At 42.3% G+C, this 25,519-nt stretch overlaps 1 pseudogene; it reads right to left on the reverse strand.

The window, feature by feature from the left end:
• Positions 1-5,156: 5,156 nt before the first annotated feature.
• LOC121326576 overlaps positions 5,157-25,519 on the reverse strand; it is a 51,375-nt pseudogene continuing 31,012 nt past the window's right edge.

The following is a 25,519-nucleotide window of genomic DNA, read 5'->3' on the forward strand; positions in this document are numbered from 1 at the left end:
TTACATTTAAATATTACTTCAAAGAGCAAAGATGGTGACAATAAGTAAAATCAACTGCCAAACCTGTCAAAAAATGCACTGAAAGTTGTTTCTTTGTATTCCTTTTTTACTGCATGATGTCACAGACAATGATTGCAATACTGTTTATGAAGATATACATTGTTGCTTGAGTTGGCATTTGGAAAGGTTTTAGGCTTGACAAGGAATGGAGGTGGCTTGTTTCTCCTCTATTGGTAAACAGGTTGCAGCTTCACCCTCTGCTTAAACAATTGATGAAGAATGCGGTACTTCCCCTGTTAACCAACCCTTAAATAAAAAGAGAGAGAGAGAGAGAGAGAGAGAGAGAGAGCGAGCGAGCGAGCGAGCAAGCTGTCCTGGTGAACCTGCATCCTAAGGTTTTTGTATGTCAGCACAGCTTCAGTTCATCTCAAAGATTTCTGCACCTCAGTGTAGGCAGAGGTGGCTTGTTCCTTCATCCACTGTGTTAGTCTGTGTGTTGTATACATGTCTGGGCTGCAATTCACTGCAGATTTTTATTACATGAGAGAAATTGAAATAACAGATACTCTCACATGAGTGTATTAAGAATGTGTCATAACCAAGATCTCTGAGAACATATTTCTTACCACTTTCGCTACTTTCTTTATCCCATGTTCCCCTTTGTATTATTTTTGACTCAATTGTATTACTATCTGCCTTCTACAATTTTGCCCCATATTCTACCACAAAATGAATTTCCACATATCTTCTGGACAGGGTCAGGAATAACAGCAATTGTATCAACACCTTGTAAATCTCCATCAATTACATGGATGTTAGATTTAAACTTCATCTGTAGCATTTTGTTCCTGGCTTTAACCATTGTTCAAACAATCTTACAGCCTACTTACATTTTGACTGAATATTTCTCGAAAACCGATTGCTGGCAATGATATTTATGGTTTCATCGGTTTTAGGTTTGGCAAAACAATCAATAACTTTACTCCCCGTTCCCAGTTTACATTTCTTTGTTTTACGTCTAAAACATAGTTCTTACTACTATCTTCACTAACAACAGACACTTGTGTGGGATTGTAAACTCAAACTCTAAGAAACTCAGGACAACATTCCCACAATATCAGAAACAAACATTTTAACTGTTTGAACTAAGCGTAACAAAAGAGCAAAAACCAAATTCAATTACCAAATTAACAATCAATTGAATATTGTTATCAAACAAGTATCAATTAGGAAGATGTTTTAAGTGACATAAACAACTCAGTATTGAAATCGGTAAGAAAATAATCCACACTTTCTCATTCCTAATTGCACTCGACATAGTAATTATGTTTTACCGATTCAAAACTTATCGTTGTTTATCCCTGTGACTAAGTGCCCGCCCTGTGTATTTTCTGTTGTACGTTGCATGTTGTGTGTTTAATGTTGGTGTATAGTTATTGGTACACGGGATATAAACGGGTCTGTGTAACACGAGTGTTTAAAATGTATATGTGTATTTAGGCACGAGGATTGCACAGCACTTAACGTCCAAGTAAAATGTAATATGTGAGCACGGGGAATTGCACTTTATTAATTCACGTGCAGTTGTACTAAGACTCCAGTTGAATGATTGATTACCAGTCGAGTCTCGGTACAGCTGCATAAAAGCAGCATGTTTTTACATACTCGGGGTTGTGTGTTCGGTGAGTGGAGAACGGGATTGGAGACGGAGGTAATGAGAATAAATAATAAAATAATAATCGTTAAAGAAGCTCACCGTGTTTTGTTTAATGACAGTTTCCGTTATATTAACGTTATAATCCGTTTTATTTATCTCTTTTGTTTTGGCGAATGTGCCGTGTCCTTGTGTTTTTGTTTGTTACCACCGTTTATTTTCTGGTCTGTTCATTCATTAAATGCTGAGCGAAAGCATTCGCTCAGCTTCACCAAACTCCACATCTCTCTGTTTATTTTCCTGTTTCTGGTCGGACGTCATCCACTCCGGCCGTCTTTGTGACAATCCCTTACAGCAATGTCTGCATATCCCAAGAGTTCAGCACAAGAAATAAGGGCAACCAGTGACAATACTGATAGAAAAACAAGGATGTAAAAATCTTGGTTTTACACCTTTAAAGCAATAACCACACTTCCAACAAACAGGTCTGAATTCTTATATGTTGTTAAAATTGTATAAAATTATTATTGATATATTCATTAAAAAAAAATTAAAACATGCCTTACCTCTACGGATCTCTTAAGTCTTTTAAAACTACAGACCTGTATACAAAACTAGGAAAGAAAACAAAATGAAATATCACTCCACTGAAAACAGCAGACCAATAAACTTCAGTACATCCGTATAAAATTCCAGCTCATGTTTTTACTGCTTTTAGTTTTCATTTTATGAAACTGAAATTGGTTATCCATAAAGTGATGGTACTGTACTCAGTGCTGTATCCTGTTAAAACCTGTGTTAAAATACTGTTACATCCATGGTGCTTGCTGTCCAGCTTGGTTTGTGAACTGGCCTCGAATCGACCTGATGTTAAGATGTCAGAAATCAGGATTTCTGTGTCTGTACAGGCGGAGAACTTTTTGGAATAAATTCACATAAACAAAGTGTTTTTGAAAAAGAAAAAATCCATACTGTCATGGTACGGTAGGTCAGCTTTTTAAAGCGTTTCCACCGCAAAATGGTGTGTGGTGTGTGTGTGTGTGTGTGTGTGTGTGAAAGCTACTTCATTGAAAAAAAATAATTGTAAAGTCTGGGTCATTGTGGCAAAGTGGTGAATACGTGCAGACGAGTGCAGAGCAGATTAATTACACAGGCGACTGATTTACAGGTGCAAGGGTGTTTATTAATGATTATAATGTCCAGAGCTTTATGGCAAAACCTGCAAACAATAACAATGATGGAAGTGGTTCAGCGGCATGTATCACTCCTGTTTGTAATATCCCACGGGTTTGACCCACAACCAAAAGTCCTGTTTTTCCTCACCCACACAAAACACAAACACAGACACAGTTCCTACAGTGCCTGAATTAAGTGCTCGTGGTGCAAAGACAGTTCAAAAATGACTACAAAAGATTTAGAAGTGAGTAGTTTTTCGAGACTTACGATTATACTGTAAATTTACAGTATAATTTGTATTACTTTAGTATAAATACATGTTAATTTGGATTAATATGTTGTTTTTTTCTGACTTTATGTGAACGAAAAGACACAAAAGCTCCTGTTTTCTCATTAGGAAATAACACTTACTACCCAGGAACAAAAAAAAAAAAAAAAAAAAAAAAAAAAAAAAAATTGTTACACAGTGTTATGGGCTCCTTCTAGGTTGTTGCTAACCATCTACAAAGGAACAGATCACTGAAGCTACACCCCCTATTTATACCCTCGCCCATGACCTCTAGGTTAACGAGTGCATTCGCTCCTCCAATCCTCGGATGCTACGCTGTCTACCGTCCGTGTCAGTGAGCTTGGGTGTCATAGCTCCACCTCCTTCCTAAATGGCCTTCTTCCACCTATCCTATGGAATAAATTGTCTTGACATTTGCTTACGGTTACTCTGTTCCTTCTTTCTAGTGCCCTCACAGGTCGGGAAGGAGATCTAACACCAAGCGTCATTCGATCTCTGTCAGTCATTAACAAGCTGTAGAACAAAAGTGAGCTGATGTTTGTAACTAAATGTTCTGTCACTCAGTATGTTAACACATAAGATCTTCAAATCAGTTTTCTAAACAATCACTCAATAAGCATGCACACTGTGCGATCTGGGAATTGGGTAATGTCTTCGGGTACGCCTTCTTCAGTTTCAGCGTAATGCAACTGCAATTATCCTTTTCACAGTTCCTTTTATTTTAAGCCCAGGCAGAACTGTTATTGGCAGTAGCATGTTAATTGAAAAAAATGAATCCCAGTCAGTGCAGCTTACAGATTTGCATAAAAAGTTGCAGAATCCTGAAAAGTCCTTGAAGTTATTCAAAAACATGCCCAGGGCAGAAAAAATATAAAACTTCCAATGCAGACTGCTGCCCACATCTCCAGACACCTGTCCCAATACACCTGGCCTCCTGTCTGTACAGTATTAAAATAGATCAGAACAGGGGCAGGGCAAATCTGCTCTGCTCTGTACTTTAATTTTTTGCAGTCTTCACGGCAAATTTTAGAAAGTGTGTTGTGGATCAGCAAGTTGCACACTAGGCTCTGGGCCAGAATGTCTCAGGGTCAAATGCTAGTCAGGTGATTCATCAGAAACACCTCACCCCAGTTTTCTCATCTTACGCTTTTTGTAGTCTCATGAATCTAAGCATACAAATGTATTTTGTTTGGTGAAAGCTGGGATTTGACTAAGCTCTGTTCTGTTAATAAGATGGATTATGTGAAGTTTAAAGGTAACCTCTATTTAGCTAGGTCTTTACTCCAATGTACAATTTGTAACATATGAAGAGTTAAAAATTGGGCCAATTAATTCTTGTCTGTTTCTCAAAGGAGAATTTACAAAACACTGATAATGTTACATACCTATTAGGGGTGGTACTGAATAATCAATGAACAGAAAAGTGACAGACGACCTCAGAAACCGGTAGTCGACTAATCACACCCTTCAATTTCAGTGCAGCAGCAGCATCTACAATTTTAAGGTTTAAACTAGTAGTGAACCAGCAATGTCAGCATTTTAGTTGTAATCATCTGTTTTTAAATATATTGCACAAACAGCGAAGTGTTACACAATAATAGGGTCAAAAATAGAGCAGCATGATTAATAAATTGAAGTCCACTATTCGACTATTTTTTTTTTGTGTATGTGAATATGCGTGTGTTTTTCTTAATAAGAGGATATAAACTGAATGCTATTGTTTATCTGACTGTGTGAGATCCACACGTGAGGTCCAGGCAGTAAAACTATACAGCAAAGAACTGATGCAGATTTTACTTTGCACTTTATAATATATATATATATATATATATATATATATATATATATATATATATATATATATATATATATATATATATATATATATATATATATATATATATATATATATTTTGTTGACAAATGCATTCACGTACAGAACACATTATGAAACCTGAATATCTTACAAATACAGAACACGACTGTCCTTTAAATGTTATTACTGAAGACAAATGTAAGGTCAACAAATGTGTAAAGTGAACAATCAGACATCATAGTAAGGATTAGACTGAGAAGGTTTACTGCTGTAGGATAGTAACTGCAAGTGTGTGAAATGCCTTTGTAACCAGTCAATCACTCTATAGATTTGCAATGTCCAGAAGGATTTGAATCTGCTGAAGTAAATCTCAAGACAGTCATTGTTTAAAGCAACCATTTTCAAAGTGAAGCAAAATCCATTTGGCCTCACAGAAGCTCATTCTGTGAAATTCACATCACTGTAAAACAAGACAAGATACATTACAGACATTTATTTTGACAAAATCCATAAACGACTAAAGTCTGAAGATGACAATGACCTTTTTACTTCTATTCTGTTGTTTATAAAACTAAGCTTACCAGTGACGGATCAAAAATTGACGATTCAAATAGGGGCCTCTGAGAAATAAGGTTAAGATCTCCAATGCATACCATTCTCATTAAAAGTATGTAAAGAGCAGCCTAATTTTAATAGCTGTCATATTTAGGTTTGTTTATATCAACTAGATCCCTGCAATATGTTTGTTACTTTCACTTCAACCACTTGCACCAACACATTTTCAGCATGTTCTTTTCATAATCTGCATCAAAACAGAAAACCCTTCTTCATGCGCACTACTGGCTGCAGTGGGTTTGTTTCAAGTGTATGTGAGCTCAGTTTCTTTGTTTAGGGAACAGTTACTTGTCTGTTTGAACCTTTTGGTGAACAGCCATGTGCTGTGATAAACTAGGAAACACATGCAAACAGCCATGGTGCTTTACCAGACTGCTATCGCACTGGGATCATCTCAGTCATTCACTCAGGGTGGTTGTCTTTTATTAGGATGCCCATGTATTTATTGGTGAGGAAGTCGCAGGTTGGGATGCTGCTCACAGCCTGGTGGATGTTCATCGCTGTTATCTCTCTAGGTATTGTGAACTTTGTAGTTCAACAAAAGCTATAAATGAAAAGTTGTTCAAAGTTTAGCAAAAACAATGTTACCTCAAATCTTAGGAAAGTCCCAGGAACAAAAAAATGATATGGGTCAGTTTAAAAATACCACCAACTATACATTTATACCGACTTTCATGTAATTCGGAAGTGGTGGCATTTTTACTCTGTGTTATTTTCACCCCATGATCTGAATACCATTTCCTAATAAACTTAAATGTAGTTAAATATGGTCCCTGGTTACTGCGTGTAGCTAGAAACTTCAGAATTCCTTGCTTGAAACAGTCCCTATAAAGTTTGTTACTAAATTATGTTTCAGTCTTGCATCAAAATATGCAGCTGATGAATGTCATGAACCTGTTTTGGGGAGACCTCGCAAAGGCAACAGCCAACGTTTCTCGTAAATCTCAGTTGCAAACTGTTCAGTTACCTACAGAGGACAAAATGAAAAAAAAACTATACATTAACAAAGGAACTTCTTGAATATAACATTTGTAACTCATAAAATGTACACTTAGATGTCATTTAGATCAGCTACGGTTGTAACCTTTGGTTTTATTTGCCAACAAGAGAATTCTGTAATTTGCTACGGTTTGCACATAAGTAACCTGATATCAAGAGTTTAATTAGATTCACTGCTAGTGATGTGAGCAGTGGTTGGACTGGTTATCTTGTCAATTGTAATCTCCATTTAAGTTGCTGTTTTGCAACAAGGTTCTTGCTCTGAAAGCTGAATTGTTATACTGCCAGCACTACCAAGAGACACATTCATATTTCAAAATGATGGATTTGTTTTAGCAGTCACTTAAAACACACTGATGCCAGGTCTGGCACACTTCGGGGCCATTTTTCATAATAATGGCTGTTCCTCTGGCAGCCTACCTTAAAGATCATATCTTCTACTGCCGGCCCGTAAACCTTCCTCTCCAGTTCTACTGGCTGGAATAAAATCCCAATCTGCAAAAACAAAAAGTAGCACCAGTATCAGAAAAAAGCAGTAAAAAGTAAATCATCACATATTAAAAACCGAACCTTTGTTTCAGAGGATGCTGGGATTTAATTGGTATTGCAGATCTAATAAATGTGTTTTCTTTTTTTGGCAAGGTCATTTAATATAGGAGCTTCTGGAGTTTGAGTCCTCGAATTGCTAATCCTAACAATGTCTCATTTCTACAGTTATCAGGAGAACCTTGTGGGATACTGTGGCAAAGTGGCTAGTGGAGGGGAACAGGTGTAGCGGTGATGCGATGCAGGAGTGACAGGCAAACAACAGTTTCCAGTGGGAAAAGGTGCTTTTATTTATAATCCAGGTCTGGTGACTGTTAAATAATAAATCCCCGGCTATACACAACAATGTGTAAAGCGCAGGGATAGCAATAATAGGGCACAGTCCTGAACAAAACAAACACACGGTCACCAGTCCCGGGTGAGTGCAATTGTGCTGGTGGTCAGTGCAAACACAGGTATTTTGTGACGGTGGTGCAGTAGTGATCGGGATCGTGCTGACCCTCTGCGACAGCTCCGGATTTGTGCTTCAACTGTCTGGTGGTGCAAAACACGGACAATTATTACACAGACAAACACAAAACACGTAACCTGTCTTTTCTTTTAATAATGAGAGCTCCTCTCTCGGTCCTTCTCTCTCCATGCGTTTACCCAAACGAAGGAAAAGATCAGTGTTACCCTGGCCCCTATATGTAATCCCGCATGATATCTAGGTAAACGGTTGCAGGTGCCTTATTACTTGCAGCTGCCTCTCGTTTACCTTTCAAATCAATACGGTCTTACAACAGAGTCATGCTTCTTTCTGCTGAGCCGATCTGAGGTTGTCTTGGGTCAAACGACCGACCAAATCCAGGTGATCTCTGAGTAGGAGCACATACTTCACTACATTTTAAGACGAGCCTTTGTGCTCCTCCCACCCCTCCCTCAGCAGGTCGAGAATGCCGCGAGGCTGTCGGACGTACAGGAGCTCAAAGGGGGAGAACCCCGTTGAACTCTGCGGCACTTCTCTCACCGCAAAAAGGAGGTAGGGAAGAAGCGATGCCCAATGTTTCTGCTCCTGTGTTACAAATCGCCTCAGCATCGACTTTAAGGTCTGATTAAAATGTTCAACCAAACCGTCCGATTGTGGATGATAAACGGACGTCCTGATGGGACGTATTTTTAATATTTTGTACACCTGCTGTAACGTATTGGACAAAAAATTGGTTCCGTGAGCAGTCAAAATCTCCTTGGGGATCCCTACTCTAGCCATAATCGGCGCTAACTCGGTGGCTGTTGCAGCTGCACTAGTGGACCTCAATGGAACTGCCTCTGGGTATCGCGTTGCATAATCCACCACTACTAATATATGCGTATACCCAGAGGCAGAAGGTAGCAATGGGCCCAGTATGTCCATTGCAATGCGCTCGAACGGCGTGGAAATAATCGGCAGTTTATACTCGACCCGGCGCTACTCGCTGGCAGTCTGGGCATGTAGCTACATATCTCGACACATCAGTATGAAGACCAAGCCAATAGAATCGAGCCAATATCCGTTCCCTCGTCTTCTCGGCTCCGAGGTGCCCCGCAAAAGGGATATCATGCGCCAGCCTCATGACCTAGGTCCGACAAGACGGGGGAACCAATAATTGTGTTACAGGCTGTCCTGTGCCCGCGGCTAGGTTTACCCTATATAGTAATTGCCCCTTATTACTTAAATGTTGATATACTAGTGGCCCAGCGCCATCAACATCCTTACCTTCAATGGACTGGACCAGACCCCAAGCGTGCACCAGTGACATGTCGTTCTTTTGACCCCACACTAGGTCCGCGCTTGAGTACCACGGGTCCGGTATATTGAGAGGGGCTGGAATAACCTCTGCCCTAGTCGGCCCAGTAACCTCGCTCTCTTGGTCACACTGCGTTCCCACTCCCTTCAACTGGCGTTTGTTACCATTACAGCACTCTCCCACCAGACCCCAGCCTTGTCTCAAAGATGCTCCCTCACATTTCGCGGTCCGTCTCTCCTTATTTGTTTTTCTAGGACGGAACAGAGGGGAAAACATTTCAGTATGAAAAGGAAACATATCACCAATCTGTTCCTTTTTCCCTTTTTCTGCCACGTTTACGTGTGTGGCTGAGACTGCCATTATTTGCACTAATTCTTTGAATTTTGGCCAGTCTCGGCCCAGAATAACTGGGTACGGCAACGTTTCCGCCACCCCGACTACAAGGTGACGTTTTATCGGTCCTACCGATAAATATACTTTTAGGGTGGGGTATGCTGCTGTGTCTCCATGGATACAGGAGACGGCCACCTGACCTTGTGGCCGCCACGACACACCGCCCAAGAGAGCTGTCCTGATCAAGGTTTGCTCACACCCTGTGTCCACTAACGCGTGGGTTTTCACATTCCCTAAAACCACGTCAATCAGACAGGGCCCCTCCCAACCGTTTTCCCTTCGGGGCCGACATCAATGATGTTCCGGTAGGGGTCGCTCCTCCGGCAATGATCAGCCCTACCCGTTCAATGAGCGCCGTATAGCGCTCCTCCCTCCGTCTCTCCTCTGCATCCCGTCTGGTCTCTAGTGCCTGCAGCAGCTCCGCCAATGCGTCGCGGTCCATCCCACTCTAACACCACGTGTGGCAAAGTGGCTAGTGGAGGGGAACAGGTGTAGCGGTGATGCGATGCAGGAGTGACAGGCAGACAACAGTTTCCAGTGGGAAAAGGTGCTTTTATTTATAATCCAGGTCTGGTGACTGTTAAATAATAAATCCCCGGCTATACACAACAATGTGTAAAGCGCAGGGATAGCAATAATAGGGCACAGTCCTGAACAAAACAAACACACGGTGACCAGTCCCGGGTGAGTGCAATTGTGCTGGTGGTCAGTGCAAACACAGGTATTTCGTGACGGTGGTGCAGTAGTGATCAGGATCGTGCTGACCCTCTGCGACAGCTCCGGATTTGTGCTTCAACTGTCTGGTGGTGCAAAACACGGACAATTATTACACAGACAAACACAAAACACGTAACCCGTCTTTTCTTTTAATAATGAGAGCTCCTCTCTCGGTCCTTCTCTCTCCATGCGTTTACCCAAACGAAGGAAAAGATCAGCGTTACCCTGGCCCCTATATGTAGTCCCGCATGATTTCTAGGTAATCGGTTGCAGCTGCCTTATTACTTGCAGCTGCCTCTCGTTTACTTTTCAAATCAATACGGTCTTACAACAGAGTCGCGCTTCTTTCCAGGCTGACCCACTTCCCTGACCCGGAAACGAACTGTCAGGCCAGCCCTTCCAGATACTTCTCCTCCCGTTCTTTAGCGCCCTCACAGGTTGGGAGGAAGATTCATCACCAGAACTCATCTTTCCGTCACAGATACTTATTTTCTTAACTATTATACAGGTCAACAAACAATTAAATTACTGATAAAAAAATAAATTATATACACACACACACACACACACACATTATATATATATATTAAAAAATTATCCTGTTCATTCAGTCTCAGTTTATAATTAAACAATACGTGAGAACAAGTGAAACCGAGCAAGTTATGTCTAAAATAAAGATGATCTCATGGGACCACTTGATCCAATAGCTTTTGCTAGCAAGAGGTGACAGTGCCAGCATCAGAAGAAGCCCACTGAAACTCAAAAGAATATTTTACCTGCTGGGCATCATCTCTCACAAACTCTGTGGCGGGCAAGGGGCCCAGGTAAAACCTGACCTCCTCGTCCTTGTCCTCCTTCTCCTGTTTGATCTGGATCTTGACGGGCTGCTTCACCCCGATGACGTCCAACACCTCCTCCTCGCTCTCTGGCACCGTTTTCAGCAACCCCTGCAACTCCAGCAGCCTCTGACACAGCTCCTCCGCTTGCAGGTACGTGACAGGGCACTCTGCAGTGGAGACAGGAGGGTCAGCTGTGCACCTTGCAATAAGAGCTACAGCAGCAAGGATCAATGCAATGGAGACAGGATGGTTGACTGCCCACTGCAATGACATCTAGAGCAGGGAGCCATACAGTGGAGACCGGAGGGTTAACTGTACACCTTGAAATTACATCTAGAGCAGGAATCAAAACTGCAAAACCCCTTTTTCAGAACTGCTGAACAGTACTCTAAATAGTTTATTAAAAGGGACATGACGGGTGATTTTTAAGGGAAACTCTGCAATAGATGTCCACTTCCAATAAAACATCTACTGCATTGTACATACTGAAATTATACCCCAGCTACTGCATGTCCTTCACTCTATATTCTTGGCATGTGATCTATAAAGCATTACCCTGGACATACTGTATCAAAAAAAGTTTACTGACAAGTTTATAAATTAAGAATTGAAAATAGTTGAGGTAAAAATAGCCAAATAGGCCTACTAGTAGACATTTAACACTGTTGGTTGTGCACTATATTTGAAAACAACTTGGAATTTTTAAAATCTGTTTATTAATGCTCTAAGATGTCACTTAAATGTTAATAAACTGTAACTCCAACTGCACTTCCATCCATCTGAAACTGCATGCTTCACAATTACTTCACTTGACGTGCGATTAGTCGATTACCCGCTTCTAAGATTGACTGCGATTTTTCTATTTGACTAGTTGATTATTTGGTGCTACCCCAGGTATCCATCAATACTCACATCAGATACATGCTAATTGTGTATAGAACTAGATATTTTGTTTAAACAGCTTTATGAAATAAACAGGGTTATGCAATTTCAAGGGCTCAGGGAGCATCATTCCAGAAGGGTTACACTTATCTCCAGCTGTCATTATATCATACAAAAAAAAAAAAAAAAAAAAAATTACAAATAAATAAATAAATAAATAAATACATAAAATTAAAAAAAAAATGCAACTGTTCACAGAAACCGTAACAAAATAGCTGTACGTTTTAATATTCTGTCCCTTCACACATTGATTTGTTGTTTTCCCAGTATGTTTACAAATATAGAAATACTGAAATTAAAAACATCCGTCATCTCTCACTAGCTGAACTGAACACAGCAGCATTAGAGAAACTGAAAAAGCAGGATTGTAGCCTACTGCTGCCCTATAAGATCTCATGACTGCACATTTAATGTAAAAATCATTTAAAAAGAGGTTGCTATATGGTAGCCAAGAGATGAAATGAACTTGAAGAGTTTGTTCAGCGACAACTACGAGTCAAATAATATACATTGGGATGGTAACTTTATATCTGGAAGGTAAAACAGAAAGTACAGGCTTGGTTATGAGATCGGAGGATGCCCGCTGAACCTTTAGTTCTCCTGATCTGTGTGTGGAGTAGCTATTGTGAGGGGAAAAAAAAAGATTGGACATTCTAAATTGGGGAGAAAACCAGGGGAATTGTGAACACTATATAAAAATAAAATAAACAGAAAGTACAGTATGAAAACACTGTGAAATTACCATTTTCAATGGCGTTGAAATATATTTGTACAGGGAGACAGTAAAATAAAACAATACAAAAAACTATGTAGCTATGTATGTTAAAAAAACATTGCTAAAAGCATTAAGGGGACACTACTGGGTGAAATAATCAATCTCCTGACCATACTTCATGCCTCATAACACCTTTATGGGTGTGCCACAAAGACAGCTGCAGTGGGTGACGTCAGACCAGAAACAGGAAATAAACGGTTGTAACAAACATAAAAACACAGGACACGGCACATTCGCCAAAACAAAAAGAGACAAACAAAACAAACTAACACTATACAAAACACGGTGAGTAGATATTTTAACTTTACGTTATTATTTTATTATTTATTACCTCTGTCTCCAATCCCGTTCTCCACTCAAACACCCAACCCCGAGTGGGTGAAAACATGCAGCTTTTATGCAGCTGTACAGAGACTCGATTGCTAATCAATCATTCAGTTGGAGTCGCGGTACAACTGCTCGTGAATTAATAAAGTGCAATTCCCCGTGTTCACATATTATTACTTTTTACTTGCACGTGAAGTGCTGTGCAATCCTTGTGCCTAAATACAAATATACATTTTAAACACACATGTTACACATACCCGTTTATATCCCGTGTACCAATGACTATACACCAACATTAACACACAACACAAAATACACACGGGGCGGGCACTTTGCCACAGGGTGTGATTACCTCATGTCTTCTCTAAAAGGTGTAAGTGTTTTTTTTATATTTAGACGTAACATATTTAATACCCGGTCCTGGTAGCTACAGATAATCATAAAAACAAATTTGTATAATGAATAAAAAGTATTAGTTTAAAATACATCAAATAATTTTACACGAAAAGCCAGATTCCCTAAGTATTTTCAACAGTGCAAAATTGTACCCAATTTAAAACACACATACACCTAGCTTATTTCAATTTTTTATAAAATTGGTATTTTTTCTATTTTAGAACAGAATCGTTCACTAGAGTAAATGCTGAGTGAATTAGGCCCTCTATGTATTATCTGCTACGATACAGTGTCTTTCCACATTTTAAACTACATGGAGTAATGACCTACAAATACAATCCCTTGTAAAATTCTAATGTACAAACACATCTCACATTCATGACTATTAATCTGATGCAAAAGAAGATGAATAAGCTAGGGGAATCCAAACATCAGAAGTGACTTTCCAAAGATAATCTGCAGATTACTACAAAACTGCCTTTCAAAGAAATGAAAACAACAGAATGCAATAACTGTAATGAGACCTTGATCTCACCAGGCTCGCTGTCAATCTGTGTTAGGATAACTTCGATGGAGTCTTCTTCACTTCTCATGGGCTCCAGGTCAGGAGGTGTGTAGCCGCGCTGACGACACCACTGCACAATCTGTTTGTTTTTCAAAGGGGTGATGTTCTGAAATCTCTGGGACTTATCGAAAATCTCCTGAAGGAGCTTCTTAACAGCCACTGCTTGCTGCCAGTAAAGCATGGACAGCCAAACATTTGGTTAAATTACAGTCAACTTTGCATCATAGTTATCTTTACTTATATTTAACCAAACATTTCTCATTTAAATTCCATGTTAAACAGGATCTTCAAAAAAACAAGACTAGAATATTACAATTCCAAGCTAAAAAATAAAAAGACTGAAATAACAGCAGTAGCTCCAGGTTAACATATCAAACACAAACCTCATACTGTCCATCAGTGAGTTGGAACAAATTAGTCCTTGAGAAATTCATACAGGCGTTGGCAAAAAATAACTCTTTGGTGCCCAGAAAATTAACAGTTCCGCTCCTGGAACATGTTTTGTGCTGATGTGGCTCCACTACAGTTAGCTCTTCAATCAGCATGACCAGTCCAGGAGGGGAAAAAGTTACAATATCCTACATCATTACTACTCTTTAATCAGAGAGAACCATCTGGGGGCAGTTTATGTTGAAATAACCACTAATGATGAGCGACATCCAAGGTAACACTAATTTTCTATTCACAAAGCAGACCTCTATTTTGACACCTAGTCATTTTTTTATGGTATGTGCAGACAGCAATACAATACTAACATTATATACAGAACAAGATTTTCCAATATTCCAGCTGTAATACTGCTCCACAGACAGCTCACAGAAAGGACTGGAGTCCTCTGCTTAAAGTTACACACACAAGCATATTAACAATCCATGTTTGAACATACATTCTCAAAGCTGAGTGCATCTCAGGCATGATCATCATCAACACCAAATATGCCAGTGACTTTAATCCTATCAGAAAGGATATCCACGACCCACACATAAAAATGCTAATTTGACCTACACATCAACATTTAAAAGAATGTCCTTAGCAAGTTTCCTCCAAATGGATAAGATTTTCTCTTCCTTCTGGCAAAAATATGAGTTTGATAGACAGACAGGCAATCAACCTGCATGCCAGAACGACCAGGCTTAGAAATGTACTTTAGAGACCGAGAAGTAATGTGATAAACAGATATACTATACATTTGTATCCATTAAAACATTACAGAAACTATGCTTGCTTTTTTCATATATGATAAGTGGAAATTTTTTCACCAGGGCTGTCAAAAGTTGGTGTAGATTCTTCAAGTTTTCAGTGCTGCAAAATGTAAAAAATAAATAAAGTAACACAAAAAATAACAAAGAGATAATTAAAGCTTGCTGCGCTACATGTTAGGCAGGGAGAATCCTCAACTTGTTATAGTACTGTAGGTTTGGTGTTGCTGATGGAAGTACTTGAACGAAAGGTGTGCTAATTCAATAATAAACGTTAGCTTATTTCTAAAAGTTTGTGTATAAGGGGTTATATTTATTAGAAGGTCGTCCTGGAGTTTAAAATTTAAAAAGCCAACATGTTAAATAAAGTGCATAGTTAGACATGGATTCAGCAAGAGGAAGAAACCAAAAAACCAAAAAACCAGGCAAGAGAAATTAGCATGGGACTCCCAACAAGTTCAGAACTGCTAGACATTATCTACATCTGAAAAAAAATATGCCCCTGCAGAGAGATTCAAAAGTTGGAGAAAACTGATACCAAGTCAAAGTACAGTGGATTAAACTTAAAATAAAACACAACAGTCCTTACTTAATAAGTTCAAGTGATGCCTCTGTGCCTTGTTCTACCTTCACTGCAGTGCTGCCGGTAGCTGAGGGCACTGCTCTGCTGCTCGGCCCCACAACACCAGGCTCAGACTTCACTGCAGAGAAAAAGTAAACAATCCAGCCACAGGTGTCTCTAAAGCATGTGTTTCCAAAAGGTTACTTCATACTTCTCTCTTCACCTGCAACGGTCCTCCGGCCACACTGCAGTGCTGTTTTCGTATTCTAGCATTTTACATTCCAATACAGTACACTGAATTAGGGTTAGAACAATGGTTATGACTTTAACTAAGGTTCATTCAAGCCAAAGAGTCAAAATTCTGGGGAGGTATTTCTTCCTCGCTTAAGATGAGTATCTAGTGTAACTAGTGCTCCATGGTAAGTCAACCCCCTTTGGTCCACTTGACCTGCAATGACCCTGTAATTGTGCTGTATTTGTTCAGTCATAAATATTCACACACATTTCTATACAAATGCCATGCCAGACTTTACACTAATAAATGGGGACAAAAGGTGCTAAATAATATTGAAGATAATGATCCTCTACAGAAATTAATAAGTCGCATCACAGAAGGTTTCATAATAAATAATCCACGACTAACCCAAATAAAATAAGCAAGTCAACTCTGAATGGACATTAAGGATGCATGAATGGTGTAACTTGGAAACATAAATACATAGAAACCATCATGTCATTTTTTGTCTACTATTTTTCAATGTCTATGGTAAGTAAAGATTGGTAACCTTGTGCAGTGGATGTGGTCGGTGTGGATGGAACAGTGCTGCTGGTGAGCTAGCTGTTTGCTGCAGATAGTCCACTTCCTACTGCAGCTGTTGTGACTTTACTGGTCGACTGGGACTGGACCACTATTGAAAAACATGAGGAGAAAAGACCTGAACATTTCAAACAGAGTATTTATTTAACAAGGGGATATGTCAGATGCTCTTATATTATGTAAAAGAGGCATCTATGTTTTGTTGCCACCAAATATATGAATTGTTTGCACAAAACCATTTAACACATAACAAAAATGTATGCTTATTTTATTTCACAAATCTGACCCACAGTGTTCTTTATTTGTTTCAGTAGAATTCTTTAAAGTAGTCTTAGCTATAACTTAAACATATTTTTAACTGTATACGTGTAGTAGCAGGATGGTTTTTAAGTGCTTGATTGTGTTGATGAAGATTGTTGACCAGGCAAATGCCAATGAAGATTACCATAATGCATAGCAAATCAAGCTAGCCAAGGCTTTTCGATGTAGTTTATTTCATCCACAACACATTGTGACGGAAAGATGAGTTCTGGTGATAAATCTTCCTCCCAACCTGTGAGGGCGCTAAAGAACGGGAGGAGAAGCATCTGGAAGGGCTGGCCTGACAGTTCGTTTCCGGGTCAGGGAAGTGGGTCAGCCTGGATGGAAGCGCGACTCTGTTGTAAGACCGTATTGATTTGAGAGGTAAACAAGAGGCAGCTGCAAGTAATAAGGCAGCTGCAACCGTTTATCTCGATATCATGCGGGATTACATATAGGGGCCAGGGTAACGCTGGTCTTTTCCTTCGTTTGGGTAAATGTTCGGAGAGAGAAGGATCGAGAGAGGAGCTCTCGTTGTTGCAGAGAATTACGTCTTGTGTATTGTTGTGTTTGTTTTGTAATTGTCTGCGTTTTGCACCACCAGACAGTTAACTCACCTATCCGGAGCTGTCGACCAGGGTCAGCACAATCCGGATCACCACTGCACGGAACCGTCACGAAATACAGTGTCTTCACCCACCACAAGCACGTCTGCACTCACCCAGGACTGGTGACCGTGTGTTCGTTTTGTTCGGGACTGTGCCCAGTTTTTGTTATCTCCGCGCTATACACATTGTTGTGTATAGCCGGGGATTTATTATTTAACGGTCACCAGACCTGGATTATAAATAAAAGCACCTTTTCACTGGAAACTGTTGTCTGCCTGTCACTCCTGCATCGCATCACCGTTTTACCTGTTCCCCTCCACTAGCCACTTTGCCACACGTGGTGTCAGAACACGGGACTATGGACCGCAACGCGCTGGCGGAGTTGCTGCAGGCACTGGAGACCAGACGGGATGCAGAGGAGAGACGGAGGGAGGAGCGCTATACGGCGCTCATTGAACGGGTAGGGCTGATCGTTGCTGCAGGAGCGACCCCTACCGGAACATCATTGATGTCGGCCCCGAAGGCACGGGCCATGAAAATGACGGCGGAGGATGATCCGGAGGCATTTTTGGTGGCGTTCGAGCGGCTGGCAACCGCGGCGGGATGGCCTCGGGAGTTCTGGGCAAGCCAGCTAGGACCTTGCCTGATCGGGGAAGCGCAGGCAGCTTACCAAGCCCTGAGCGACCAGTACGCCACTGACTATGACCTAGTCAAGCAGGCTATCCTCCGTCGTCTCAACATCACCGCGGAGACCCACCGGACGCGGTTCCGCGAGTACCGGAGAGCCCCGGAGACACGCCCCAGGGTGGTGGCACAGCGGTTGTGCGACCACATGGTCCATTGGCTGACCCCAGAGAAGAAGACCGCTCAACAAATGGGGGAAGCCATTGTGGTGGAACAATTCTGCCATGTGGTCGGCGCCGAAACTCAGGCGTGGGTACGGCGCCACAACCCTGACACCCTGGAGGAGGCGGTCAAATTGGCCGAAGATTTTGAGGACTCTTTGACGTCAGCCCGGGTCGGGATCCTGTCAGCCCCTGCCCTGCTCAGGAACCAACCTCTCCCTCCCTCTCCTCCAACACCACCACCATCACCCTCGTTCCCGGCACCCAGACCTCCCAGACCGCCGACCCCGTTGGGCCCCCTTGCCTCCCCCCCATGGAGACCGAGGATGGCCCCCAGCTGGGGTAGAGGTGTTGCCCCTGCCCCGTTGCCCTACCAGCAGCGGGACAGATATTTAACCTATGCCCCCTCTGTCCCTCCACTCTGTTTTAGGTGTAACCAGCCAGGACATAGGGCCAGGTCATGCCCCGCTGCTATGGAGTGTGACGTGGCTGCATGCAACTGGACACCTGGAACGGGTAAGCAGGGGGAAAACGGTTGGGAGGGGCCCTGTCTGATTGACGTGGTTTTAGGGAATGTGAAAACCCACGCGTTAGTGGACACAGGGTGTGAGCAGACCTTGATCAGGACAGCTCTCTTGGGCGGTATGTCGTGGCGGCCACAAGGTCAGGTGGCCATCTCCTGTATCCATGGAGACACGGCGGCATACCCCACCCTAAAAGTATATTTATCGGTAGGACCGATAAAACGTCACCTTGTAGTCGGGGTGGCGGAAAGGTTGCCGCACCCAGTTATTCTGGGCCGAGACTGGCCAAAATTCAAAGAATTGGTGCAAATAATGGCAGTCTCAGCCACACACGTAAACGTGGCAGAAAAAGGGAAAAAGGAACGGATTGGTGATGTGTTTCCTTTTCATCCTGAAATGTTTTCCCCTCTGTTCCGTCCTAGAAAAACAAATAAGGAGAGACGGACCGCGAAATGGGAGGGAGCGTCTTTGAGACAAGGCTGGGGTCTGGTGGGAGAGTGCTGTAATGGTAACAAACGCCAGTCGAAGGGAGTGGGAACGCAGTGCGACCGAGAGAGCGAGGTTACTGGGCCGACTAGGGCAGAGGTTATTCCAGCCCCTCTCAATATACCGGACCCGTGGTACTCAAGCGCGGACCTAGTGTGGGGCCAAAAGAACGACCCGTCACTGGTGCACGCTTGGGGGCAGGTCCGGTCCATTGAAGGTAAGGATGTTGATGGCGCTGGGCCGCTAGTATATCCACATTTCAGTATAAAGGGGCAATTACTATATAGGGTAAACCTAGCCGCGGGCACAGGACAGCCTGTAACACAATTATTGGTTCCCCCGTCTTGTCGGACCGAGGTCATGAGGCTGGCGCATGATATCCCTTTTGCGGGGCACCTCGGAGCCGAGAAGACGAGGGAGCGAATATTGGCTCGATTCTATTGGCTCGGTCTTCATACTGATGTGTCGAAATATGTAGCCACATGCCCAGACTGCCAGCGAGTAGCGCCAGGTCGAGTGCGCCCCGCTCCTTTGGTCCCACTGCCGATTATTTCCACTCCGTTCGAGCGCATTGCAATGGACATAATGGGCCCTTTGCTACCTTCTGACTCTGGGTATACGCATATATTAGTAGTGGTGGATTATGCAACGCGATACCCAGAGGCAGTTCCATTGAGGTCCACTAGTGCAGCTGCAATAGCCACCGAGTTAGCGCAGATTATGGCTAGAGTAGGGATCCCCAAGGAGATTTTGACTGATCACGGAACCAATTTTTTGTCCAATACGTTACAGCAGGTGTACAAAATATTAAAAATACGTCCCATCAGGACGTCCGTTTATCATCCACAATCGGACGGTTTGGTTGAACGTTTTAATCAGACCTTAAAGTCGATGCTGAGGCGATTTGTAACACAGGAGCAGAAACATTGGGCATCGCTTCTTCCCTACCTCCTTTTTGCAGTGAGAGAAGTGCCGCAGAGTTCAACGGGGTTCTCCCCCTTTGAGCTCCTGTACGGCCGGCAGCCTCGCGGCATTCTCGACCTGCTGAGGGAGGGGTGGGAGGAGCACAAAGGCTCGTCTAAAAATGTAGTGAAGTATGTGCTCCTACTACGAGATCGCCTGGATTTGGTCGGTCGTTTGGCCCAAGACAACCTCAGATCGGCTCAGCACCGACAACAGCAGCATTACAACAAAAATGCACGGATTCGAACCTTTCGACCAGGGGACAAGGTAATGCTGCTACTTCCCTCATCAGAATCGAAACTGTGTGCTAAATGGCAGGGGCCGTATGAGGTGATTCGGGCTATAGGGAAAGTAAATTATGAAATTAGACAGCCCGATCGCCGAAATGAACGTGAAATTTATCATGTCAATTTATTAAAGCCCTGGCAGGCAAGGGAGGTCTTATTTATAGCCCCAGGCAATATGGAGGATGATTTAGGTCCCTGTTCAGAGACCCCGAGCACAAGAGCGATTTCTATGGGGGAACAATTGGTTCCAGATCAGCAAAGAGAGCTGCGTAAGCTTATTGAGGAGTTCAGCGATGTTTTTTCTGACGTGCCCGGCAGGACAAACTTAGTTGAATATGACATTATCTCTCCACCAGGTGTCACAGTGCGAGAGAGACCGTACCGGATCCCGGAAAGTCGACGAAGTGGCGTTCGCAAAGAGGTATGGGATATGCTCGAGCTTGGGGTGATTGAGCCTTCCAGGAGCGAGTGGTGCAGTCCGATTGTCATAGTGGCTAAGAAAGACGGCACCAACCGCTTCTGTGTGGATTTCAGAAAGGTGAACGCTATTGCTAAGTTCGATGCATATCCCATGCCTCGGGTCGACGAACTTTTAGACAGACTGGGAAAAGCGAGGTTTATTTCCACTCTGGACCTGACGAAGGGATACTGGCAAATCCCTTTAACCCGCAGCTCCAGAGAGAAAACCGCATTTTCAACACCAGAAGGGCTGTTCCACTTTAAAACCATGCCGTTTGGGCTACATGGTGCGCCCGCTGCCTTTCAGAGACTGATGGATCAGGTTTTACGCCCACATCATGAATATGCAGCAGCGTATATTGATGACGTGGTGATATACAGCTCCACCTGGCGAGAGCATTTGGCTAGGGTTGCAGCCGTTCTTCAGTCTCTAAGGGCAGCCCGGCTGACAGCTAACTTGAGGAAATGTGCGTTTGCCAAAACAGAGACTCAATATTTGGGATTTTTAATGGGGAATGGAAGGGTGAGACCTGTAGTCACCAAAATCCAGGCTTTGGTTGATGCAGCGATCCCCAAAACCAAGACTCAGGTGAGGTCACTACTGGGCTTAGCCGGTTATTACCGCCGCTTCATCCCCGAGTACGCCACAGTGGTTAACCCGTTAGTCGACCTCACCAAAAAGAGTGCTCCAAATTTAATTAAATGGTCAGCTGAGTGTCAGGGAGCGTTTGATACTATTAAGCGTACACTTTGCCAGGCCCCCACTCTTATTACTCCAGATTTCACCAAGAGATTCATCCTCCACACCGACGCATCGAATGTAGGTTTGGGTGCAGTCTTGTCCCAAAAAGTAGCTGGAGTAGAGCACCCGATATTATACCTCAGTAAAAAAATGTTACCTCGGGAACGCAACTACTCCGTAGTCGAAAAAGAGTGTTTGGCCATTAAATGGGCTACTCACTCTTTACGATACTACCTGCTGGGACACTCATTTGATCTGGTCACAGACCACGCCCCACTCAAGTGGTTAAGCACAATGAAGGACAGCAATGCCCGGATAACTCGGTGGTATCTGGCATTGCAGCCCTTCATGTACCACATGGTACACCGTGCGGGGAAAGACCACCAAAATGCGGATTATTTTTCCCGGGAGGGGGGAGTAATGGGGAAGGTAGATTTAGCCGAGTGTTCCTTCGGCTCCACTCTGAGCGGTGGGATATGTGACGGAAAGATGAGTTCTGGTGATAAATCTTCCTCCCAACCTGTGAGGGCGCTAAAGAACGGGAGGAGAAGCATCTGGAAGGGCTGGCCTGACAGTTCGTTTCCGGGTCAGGGAAGTGGGTCAGCCTGGAAAGAAGCGCGACTCTGTTGTAAGACCGTATTGATTTGAGAGGTAAACAAGAGGCAGCTGCAAGTAATAAGGCAGCTGCAACCGTTTATCTCGATATCATGCGGGATTACATATAGGGGCCAGGGTAACGCTGGTCTTTTCCTTCGTTTGGGTAAATGTTCGGAGAGAGAAGGATCGAGAGAGGAGCTCTCGTTGTTGCAGAGAATTACGTCTTGTGTATTGTTGTGTTTGTTTTGTAATTGTCTGCGTTTTGCACCACCAGACAGTTAACTCACCTATCCGGAGCTGTCGACCAGGGTCAGCACAATCCGGATCACCACTGCACGGAACCGTCACGAAATACAGTGTCTTCACCCACCACAAGCACGTCTGCACTCACCCAGGACTGGTGACCGTGTGTTCGTTTTGTTCGGGACTGTGTCTGTGTTATTGCTATCCCCGTGCTTTACACATTGTTGTGTATAGCCGGGGATTTATTATTTAACGGTCACCAGACCTGGATTATAAATAAAAGCACCTTTTCACTGGAAACTGTTGTCTGCCTGTCACTCCTGCATCGCATCACCGTTTTACCTGTTCCCCTCCACTAGCCACTTTGCCACACACATACACATTAAATATCCAATAGTGCTGAATTTAGAAATACTAAAATAAATTAAATGCCAAGAGGTTCGACTGGTAGCCTTTTTCATTTTTTCAAAACCTGAGTTTTAATAGACATGGGGCTCTATGTGTCATTGATTTTTCTTTCGCATCTTGGCTTTTCGTAGGTTTTTGTGACTTCTTAGACCTGCCCGCAATGTACTAAAGTAATTTTCATTCCCGTAACTTCGTTTCATCCCTGCCGCGGTAGTTTAGTTATGAATGTTCATTTCAAACTACTTTTGTATGCAAATGTATGAATCTCATTATAATATCAAAGTTTCCCGCTTCCAGGCTTTTAGTTACTTTAAAATAGAGCACCTTAAATATAAACTATATAATCTTCAGAGCAGATATTTAAAGCCTTGATGCCCTTGGACAGTGGTTCTCAACCCTGGTCCTGGGGAGCCACTGTGCCTGCTGGTTTTCATTCCAGCTGAGCTCTCAATTACTTAACTAGACCCTTAATTTAAGTGATAATTTGCTTAATTATACCTTTAATTGTTTTCAGCTCTTAAACAGTTGCAGAGTTTAAGTTACTTATAACATGTTATAGATAACTTGGAATCTGCCACTGGTTAAAACAATTAAAAAGGTTTAATAAAGCACCTTATAAGTTCAATTAAGGGTCTAGTTAAGTAATTGAGAGCTGTGAAATGAAAACCAGCAGACACAGTGGCTCCCCAGGACCAGGGTTGAGAACCACTGTCCTAAGAGACTAAAATTTGCAGGATTTACTCGCAAGCATTTGCAATAAACCTGAAACACTAATATGTGACATGATACTGACAAGGTAAAACTGCTTCCAGCCCCCCACTGTGCACAGTACCTTTGCTGACAGGCATAAGGACAGTCTGAACCCCTCCTGCTGCTGAACTCACACCAAGCTGTTTGAGCTGGCTGGCAGGGATGGTCAGCACAGCTTGCTGACTGTTGGACTGACCTGAATGAATCTTCAACATGCCTATAGAAATGGAGAAAAGAGACATTACTTGCATTAGATTTAATAATAGAAAAAATCAAAATCCAACTATTATGGCCCAAATTCCAGGGACTGATGTTATATAGAATACATTTTGAATTTAGAAAATTCCTTAAATCAGATTTCCAGCCAGTTTCAGTCCTTATCTTTGAATTTTAAGGTCAATAAAAGCCTTCTTTAAAACTAGTGAATTATATAGCTGCTTAATGAAGTTTTGAAACCTAGGTTCAGAAGGAATGGTTGACCCCTGCACCCTTTTCCTGTGTTTCTACTGCTTTGTAAAATGTATTATGGCGGTCTACTGCCTTGTCAAGTTGGTGGATTAACAAAGCAAGTGGGTTTAAAGGCCAGTTGGCTTCACACTGCATAATTATAAATAACTTTAATTCTATTCAATTTGAATTGAAATTGAAGCTGATACATTCCCTTTATCCAGTTGTGTAGAAAATGGTGCTAACCTGACAAAGCAGCTGCAGTCTTCCCGCTTGCTGTGCTTGAGCTGGAACTCAAGGACGCTGCTGTGACTATTGAAGGGCTGCTGCTCTTGGCCACAGTGACCAGTGAAGGATTGATGCTCTTGGTGACAGTCACCACTGAAGGATTGATGCTCTTGGTGACAGTCACCACTGAAGGATTGATGCTCTTGGTGACAGTCACCACTGAAGGATTGATGCTCTTGGTGACAGTCACCACTGAAGTGCTCACACTCTTAGCAACACTGACCGCTGAAGGGACGACACTCTTGCAGCCCCAATGACCCCTGCCTGGCTCTGCGCTACTAGAATGGGCTGCTGGACAGCAGGTTTCACCCCTTGGGTGGATGTAGCCACAAAGTCAGGCTCCCTCCATCAGATTTCTGGGAAGGATAGAAGCAGATTAAATATTACCACAATTACATTTCCTACACAAAACGAGCACAGTCTACAGGCGAGCCCTCACATGAGACACAATACATAAAATCATTAAAAGAATCATGTTGTTTTTAAAAACCCAATGGGTTTGGTCCTACAGCTAAATCGTTCTGGCCAATGTACAGTACCTGTTATCAAAAGCAGAATTTGGAAAGCTTAACATGACTACTCAACAGCATAAGATAGAATCATGTAGGTTCAAATGAGTTGAATAACAGACAAGAAAAATATTGGAACAACAGAATGGTTGTAAACAGAATTAAAAGAGGAGAGTAATACCCCCTAAAAAACCAATTAGCTGCAAAGCATGTATCATTTTCAGTGCCTACTAATACTGGTTTGAATTGCAACCTGCACATGTTTGCTTTGAGTAACTAGATTCCTTTCACAACTGGTGTCTTTTAAAACATAATTACAATGTAGTAATCTATTTATTAATGCTCAATATATCCATCACTTAATATCAAAAATACAATACACCCAGATTGCATGTTTCATACACAAAAGCTACTACCTTATTCTATCTCATTGCGTGGGTTTCATGGTGCACATCTAATGACCTCATGATGGAGGACAACAGCAGCTTTCCTTGAATTTCTGTCACATTTACAGCATTTCTGTTTGGCAATGGTTATACTGAAATGTCTTAAAATGCTCCTTTTAGCCTGTGATCACCATCTATTTTAGTAGAAGTAATATAACATACATACATACATATATGTATATATACACATACACACACACACACACATACACACACACATATAT

The sequence above is a fragment of the Polyodon spathula genome, chromosome 14 (genome assembly GCF_017654505.1).
Source record: "Polyodon spathula isolate WHYD16114869_AA chromosome 14, ASM1765450v1, whole genome shotgun sequence".
Taxonomy (NCBI): domain Eukaryota; kingdom Metazoa; phylum Chordata; class Actinopteri; order Acipenseriformes; family Polyodontidae; genus Polyodon; species Polyodon spathula.